Source organism: Xiphophorus maculatus, chromosome 22, assembly GCF_002775205.1.
Source record: "Xiphophorus maculatus strain JP 163 A chromosome 22, X_maculatus-5.0-male, whole genome shotgun sequence".
NCBI classification, from domain to species: Eukaryota; Metazoa; Chordata; class Actinopteri; order Cyprinodontiformes; family Poeciliidae; genus Xiphophorus; species Xiphophorus maculatus.
Genome location: NC_036464.1, coordinates 23,525,363 through 23,531,051, shown reverse-complemented (window position 1 = coordinate 23,531,051; position 5,689 = coordinate 23,525,363). Strand labels below are relative to the sequence as shown.

General features: G+C 41.0%; 1 long non-coding RNA gene across 1 annotated transcript; it reads left to right on the top strand.

Annotated features, from left to right (window-relative positions):
- Positions 1–1,597: 1,597 nt before the first annotated feature.
- LOC111606594 lies at positions 1,598–3,432 on the top strand. The gene is made up of 3 exons (XR_002752130.1): positions 1,598–2,492; positions 2,943–3,008; positions 3,293–3,432. It is a non-coding gene; the product is annotated as an uncharacterized LOC111606594 (long non-coding RNA).
- Positions 3,433–5,689: the final 2,257 nt, after the last annotated feature.

Genomic DNA, 5,689 nt, shown 5'->3' with positions numbered 1-5,689 from the left:
CACGCAGCCTGTGGTCTGTTCATCTAGAATCCTCCTCCTGTTGTTTTTTTTTTTTTTTCTTAACAGGGATGCAGTTCAGAGGAAAGTGGGAATATTGAGAATTTCAGCTTTAAATCAATTGTTCAGAAACAACTTTAAGTTAAATTTAAGAAGTAAAAGAGCAGGGTGCTCACACATCCTTAAAAAGTCTTATGTTCATAAGTCTAAAGTTATGGCCTTAATGTCTTATATCCATTGAAGAACAAGTTGGCCTTAGTTATGTTAATCACAGCTCTTATATTTTGTTGTGGTGGGATTCTGATCTCATATATTCTATGTAGTTTTCATTCTTCTTGTGGGACTTTACTGTTATCCAAACCTTTGGTAGCTAGCTAAGAAGGGTAAAACTAGATAGGTTTTTTTCATAGGTAAGTGCAGATTTTTTTGCCATTTGGCTGGATGGTGTTCGACGGTGTTCGTCGTAGCCAGTGGCTCATTTCTCTTTGTTATTTAAGTCCTAAATCCCTTTCGTAATGGTCTTACAAAGTCTTAAATTTGACTTGGTGAAGACTTCAGAAATCCCGAAAAGCTGTTTTGATCAATAGTGTGTTTTTTTGTGTTTTCTTTTACAGAAATGATTTATCTTGAAGCTTTTCAGATCGTCAAACAAACGTTGAAATCAGAAAAACATAACCTGACCAAATACAAAAACATATCCAAACCAATCTGCCCTGACAAGTGTCTTTTAAAACCTCATAACTCGGGCGTTATTTGTTTGTGATAACTGGTAATAAGTTGTGTTGCTAAGGAGAGATTTCGGGCCACACTCGATTGAGCAGAGAGTTTAAAGATAAGTGCAGACTTTGAGTAGGCCACTTAAAAAAAAACCTACCGTATTTTCCGCACTATAAGGCGCACCTAAAAACCTTCAATTTTCTCAAAAGCCAAGAGTGCGCCTTATAATCCGTTGCACCTTATATATGGACCAATATTGAGCCGCAACAGGTCTCGCAACTACGGTAAGCAGCCGCCGACTTCATTTTCCCCGTAGAAGAAGAAGCGCGCGGTGCACGCTGGGTTTTGTGTAAAGACCCCAAAATGGCTCCTATTAAGAGACACGCTTACGACGCAGAGTTTAAGCTCAAGGCGATCAGTCACGCAGTAGAACATGGGAATAGAGCAGCAGCGAGAGAATTTAGCACGAACGAATCAAAGGTGCGGAAGTGGATATATATTGTGATTGCACTAACGTTTGATTTACTGTAAAAGTATCAGACTGTTTTTTACGTGTTTATTGAATCGAGGAAAAGTTCCCCTCCACTATATGTTATACCTTGCTGTTGTTAAAAGATAAACTGTGTCACGAAAATACGACGTCACTTACTTTACCTCGGGGAAAATAATAAAACAGCTGTTTATTCATTTTGGGAATGAACGGAGTTTTCAGAACGCTGGTTTGTAATCTATTAATAAAGTTTGACTGAACCTATCTGACTATTTTGTTGACATTCCCTTTAGCGCAGCTCCATCTAATGGATGCATAACGTAACCCCAGCCTCTACTGTAGCGTCTATTCTATGCACATTATAATGCGGTGCGCCTTATATATGAAAAAAGTTTTAAAATAGGCCATTCACTGAAGGTGCGCCTTATAGTGCGGAAAATACGGTATTACAAAGAGTGCGCTGAGTCAAACTGTATCATCGTTATTGATTTATTAAGGACCAACAAACTCCCAGCAGGGGGCTTCAGAATAACAATCAGCGTCACCCGGACTACCCAAGCCTGACGCTCTTTTATGATGTCATCACAGGTGGCCATTTGTAGTTTTTAACCATGCGTAACATTAACGCCACAATTCTCTGTATTCTATTTTAGTTTGGAGTTTTAGGACAGACATTTTAGGCTTTTCCCCCTCCCAAATAAAGTTCTTTATCATTTTGTCCAGGGTTTTAAATATAGAGCGTTACAAAGAACATAAGATTGTCGTTGTTAATTTTATTGCTGAGTGCTTTTACACGGACATGCCGGGTAAACTGTAAATAAAGTGAAAACAAAACATTAATGCTTAGTATCGCAATATTCAATAAACACAAATTTAAACATAGATTTAGGAGCTAGGCTTGACTTGACTAACTGGTTATACGGCAAAGTTTAGTCTTAGAACACTTCGTAATGTAATAAACATCGGCATTAAATTATCACCATGTAGCAAAACACAGCTAGCATTTTAGCATTTGGCTATCTCAAATTATATATTTATTTGGTGATGTTCTCCACCAGAGCCAAAGCGCTGTGACACAATTACGTTGTGCCGCGTAATGCTGCTGCTTATGTACGTGTGATTGTATACACACCTTGATCACCTTAAAGTAATCAATCCTGTTTGGAGTTAATCTGTTGATCCAACCCCGTTTTCTTTTTTTAGTGAGAATGAAATGACCCCATAGATGCATTTCATGAGCTTCGATGCACGGACCAATGCGTTGCACCTTTATGAGACAAAAACTGAGGTAAAGTACTATTTACATTCGAGTGAAGTTTTCACATCCGTTTATTTTTATTTTCTTTATTTTGTCTGCGTGTTATGTTGTTGTCTGGTTTGATGCTTCATGGTCTAAATAACAATGAATGAATAACAATTAATTTTTATAAAATATGGCACCGAACATGCATGAGGCCCCAGAACAACTGTGGCAGTTACTATGCTGCCTAGAAAAATAATAAAGTCAGGTTTTCAACAAAAAGAGAGAGAAAAAGACATGAGAGTCAATTTGTAGCACATTTTTTTTCCAAGAGTGGTGGGTAGACTCTGTGAGACTATCAATCATTTAGCATAGTTAGCTTAGCTACAGACTGTTGTTTGCCTCCATTTCACAGGCATTTAATGAACGAAGGAAAAGAAATTCCAAGATATTCACATATTTAACTTGTCCCTGTACCTTTTACCACATTAACAACAGGCGAGTCAGTCAGCAGCAGCTCCAATCCCAGCATAACCTTTGACCCCTGTCCCAGTAAAAAAACAGGTGAGCGACACTTTGTTCATTTACAAGCTAGTTAGCATCATTCCATGGAATCTACGATTTCTCTGTCTTTGCTCTTTTTACAATTATCAATATTTTTACTACTGACAGAAATTTAAACATTCTTAATAAAATGATTATAAAAAACAGCCTCCTTTCTGCTCTGCAGCCAGTCCACAGTGTTAGCTTGGCATTTTTTAACATATTTGTTGAAACTATCATTATGTTGCGAAATTATGGCATGAGAGATAATATGGGAAAAATTTATTTCCTCTTCCTTCTCCCAGTGCTATCTAGAAACAACCAATCAGAGGCATCCATCCATCCAGCCCGCCTCACGGTAGATGCTGCGCCGATCCGCCTGTCGATCTCCTGTTCCCTTCTTCCCTCATTCGTGAACAAGATCCCGGAGTTCACTGCCCCAAGTGAACTCCTCCACTTGGGGCAGGACAACCCCCCCGACCCGGAGAAGGCACTCTACCTTTTTCCGGCTCAAGACCATGGTCCCCTATAATTGGAGCACACCCTCTGGTCCCCCTTTTTGAACAGGGGGACCACCACCCCAATCTGCCAATCCAAAGGAACTGCCGCCGATGTCCATGCGATATTGCAGAGTCGCGTCAACCAACACAACCCTACAACATCCAGAACCTTAAGGAACTCTGGGCGGATCTCATCCACACCCGGGGCCATGCCACTGAGGAGCTGTTTAACCACCTCGGCGACCTTGTCCCTAGGGATTGGAGAGCCCAACCCAGAGTCCCCAGGCTCACCTTCCTTAATGGAAGGCATGTTGGTGGGATTGAGGAGGTCTTCAAAGTATTCTGCCCACCGGCTCACAACGCCCCGAGTCGAGGTCAGCAGCACATCATCCAACAGTGTTGGTCCTGTACTGCTTCCCCCTTCTGAGACGCTGGATGGTGGACGAGAATCGCCTCGAAGCCGTGCGGAAGTCTTTCTCCATGGCCTCTCTAAACTCCTCCCACGCCCGAGTTTTTGCCTCGGCAACCACCCGAGCCGCATGCCGCTTCACCTGCCGGTACCCATCAGCTGCTTCCGGAGTCCCACAGGCCAAAAAGGCCCAAAAGAACTCCTTCTTCAGCCTGACGGCATCCCTCACCAAAGGTGTCCACCAATGGGTTCGTCATTGCTGTCATTGCCCACGTGAGACAATGAGGTGCTTAATGACGTCATTTTGATAGCCCAGAGGCAGTCAAACATAAACAACCACATCCTTTTACATTTTTGCTCTTCCAAATGAACTGATTTGAAGAGGCGGCAGATAAACAATTTTTCGGGGTTTCTTCATAGACTTTGGGTCTGAGTCCTCAGATTTCAGTTCGATATTTTTTGACTCAATGGGTGGAAATCTGTTTTTCTTTGATAATGAGATGTCTTTAAGTTTATTTTTCAACTCTTCGTTGGTGGCATCTTGCAGTTTCATTCTTGCTACATATGCACTAATCTCTGCTTCTTGGGCTTTTATCTGTCTTCTGAGAGCTTTAAATTTGGTCTGACTCACATGCACTTCATGCAATGCATCTTCTGGCAGATAGTCTAACTTAGATTTGAGATTCTTCACCTCATGCTGCAGCTTCTGCTCCTCAAGCTTGAGATCCTTAATTTCTGTCTCTTTCTCTTCCAGTGTTTTGGACAATCTGCGGTTCTCAATTCGATACCTTTTTAGTTTTTCTGTTTTCCTGTCGGTGTCTGGGAGAAGTATAATATCTCCTCTCTCTTCATCTAGCCCTAACCTTTGCACCTTAGAATAAGTTGCTCTAACCACTTTAAATTTCTGAGCATTCTCATGGTGTCGCAGAACTTCCTTAGTTAGCTCTATAATCTTACAATCCTGTTCACGAATTAAATCTGCCTGTATTCCAATTTTTCTCTCATTACAGTAAAGTGCTTCTGTGGCTCTTCTGTTTTTTGTCACAGCGTCTTCTCTCTGCATCTTCAGTTTCGTAAAATCCTCTTGTGTACGCTGGAGGTCTTTTTCAAATTTTCTTTTTCTTTCCTTGGCGATCTGAATTGTTTCAGCCAGCTTTATCTTCATCTGCTCCACTTGATTCTTCAGTAACTGATTCTCTTGCTGGGACTTTTCCAGGAGTGTCTGGGTTTCAACAACCTCTTTCTCAAGACTCGCTGTAGAAATGTCCAGTTTGTGGTTTTTTTTCTGCAGGATTGCTCTTTCTGTGTGTGCATTTTCAAATTTCTCCTGGAGGTTTTGGTATTGCAAATCTTGTTTTGACAACTTCATCTCAAAATCGTACAAAGACTTGTGTAGTGACCTGACTTCTTTTCTTAAACTCAAATTTTCTTCATCCATGTACTTGACCCGCTTCAGTGATGATTCTTCATTCTGTCGATTTCTTTTCGCCTCAAGTTCTATTTCTTGGGTAGCTTTGTGTTGTTTCTGAATCTCTTCTTTTAGAGCATCGATTGCCTTATGCTTTGCATCCAAATCGAGCTTAAGATTGCCAATCGTTTTCAATTTCGTTCTCATAAGATCTAACTGCTTTTTAAGCTCGACTTTAAGGGCCTCTGATTCATTTCTAAATGTGGTTGCTTTCTGGTTAGACATGTCTAGCTGTACTTTCACTCTTTGGTTTTCATCTGTAAGCTCCTTCACCTGTTTTTCTGCGGCCAGCGCTCGTTCTTTGAACCCCTTCAGTGTTGCTACT